This window comes from Cebus imitator, unplaced genomic scaffold (assembly GCF_001604975.1).
Source record: "Cebus imitator isolate Cc_AM_T3 unplaced genomic scaffold, Cebus_imitator-1.0 Scaffold28, whole genome shotgun sequence".
NCBI lineage: Eukaryota > Metazoa > Chordata > Mammalia > Primates > Cebidae > Cebus > Cebus imitator.
Window position 1 is genome coordinate 6,500,799 of NW_016107343.1, and position 1,994 is coordinate 6,502,792.

Genomic DNA, 1,994 nt, shown 5'->3' on the forward strand with positions numbered 1-1,994 from the left:
AAAAAAAAAAAAAAAAAAAAATCTGTGTTGATGATGTTGATGCTGGAGGGTATAATGAGGCACATGGAACCCCCTTTTCCGTCATGGTCTGAACTCGTTTTTCAGGTTATCATTGGAATGCCCTTGGCCAACAGGAGGGGTCCATTCAGATGACTGGGGGAGCCTTAGAATTTTAGTTTTTATTTACAGCCCCAAAAGCTGGATCTGCCCCTGCACACAGTGACTGCCCCTCGTCACCTTGGGGAATGGCTGCAGATCTCTCTGTGAGTATGGGGCGTGAAGATAACTGTTATTTTCATCCAATAGCACTCAATATTAAACACATTTAATAAAGAGATTTTTCCAAACAGGCTTTGTGTAAACAACATGGCTGTTTATTCACCTGGGTGCAGGTGGACTGAGGCCGAAAAGGGCGTCAGTGAAGGGCTGTGGGATTGGAGTTGGTTTTATAGGTTTGGGGTGGGCAGTGGAAAATTATAGAGTAAGAACAGTTACAGTGGTGGGGGTAGGGGCAACGAGTATACATTACCATCAGTTCAGTTACGATGGCGTGTGGGTGAAGTGGAAGAACAGTTAAGATGGTAGGGTGGTGCGAAGGGATACTCACAGAGCAAGAACAGTTAAGGTGGCAGGGTGGGTGAGGAGTATTTACATTACTGTAAGAACAGTTAAGGTGGCAGGGTGGGTGAGGAGTATTCACATTATCATAATAACATTTAAGACGGCAGGGTGGGAAGAGAAGCTTAATGTGGGGGCGGGGAAGCTCAAATAGGCGATCAGGGATCATGGCAAATGCAGGGGGGGTGGGGGGCAATCAGCGGAGGCAGGCAGGACTTCAGACTTTCTGGGTCCAGGCTTGCACATGGAGGCCTGACAGTAACAACATGGAGAAAAGTCAGGTTGCAGGGTCCTTTCCCAAAGGGGCCTGGCCTGCCTCAGGCTACAGACCCTGGGCCCCTGCACTTTCTTAGCTCTGAGGCCTGGGTAAAAAAAGGTTGTGAAACCCCACTACAGTGACTTGATTTTCTTCTTTTTTTTTTTTTTGAGACGGGGTTTCACCATGTTGGCCAGGATGGTCTCGACCTCTTGACCTTGTGATCCACCCACCTCGGCTTCCCAAAGTGCTGGGATTACAGGTGTGAGCCACCGCGCCCGGCCATGTGACTTGATTTTCAGAGGTGCCCAATCTTTGGGCTTCCCTGGGCTGCACTGGAAGAATTGTCTTGGGCTACACATAAAATACACTAACGATAGCTGACGAGCTAAAAAAAAACAAAATTTTCATAATGTTTTAAGAAAGTTTATGAATTTGCATTGGGCCACATTCAAAGCCGTCTTGGGCCACATGTGGCCTGCGGGCTGTGGGTTGGACAAGCTTGATTTAGGTGTTCCATACTGTCTATGGCTAGCAGCATGTTAGAAGGCTGTATTATCTTAGCAGAGACCCTGTGATTGAGACAGAGCAGGATTCCCTCTTAGAGGCCAGTGGCCTCTCCCCACTCACTCCCAGCATGAAAAGAAAAGGAAAGCTTGCGTTCTTTCCCCAAGGGAGTTCCAGGCACCTAGCTAACCTTGAGATGTAAATGAGGAATTTGATAAGCAAGAAAGTGGGAAAGGAAAAATAAAATCTTGGGAGCCCATATTCACTATGCCGAAAGGGAAAAGTTAAGTTTGGAAGCTGAGTCACGGCAGGGGGTGGGAACAAGTGCCTTTCCTTTTGATTCTAAACTGATAGCTGCAGATAGAAGGTCACAGGCGGCCGTTCTCACCCTGACAACGTAAATTAACAGCGTATCTTTGTGGGTGGGGCATGGGGGTGGATAAGGGACAAGAGGAGACTAGAAACCACCGTCCCCACCCACTCCAAGGTAAATGTATATTTGACTGTTTTCTGTACTCTGTTTACTATGTCTTATGTAAAGTGCGACTTATCCTATGAGAATACAGAATTGAATGTTCCTTCTACCCCTTTTTTCTTTTCTTTTTTTTTTTTT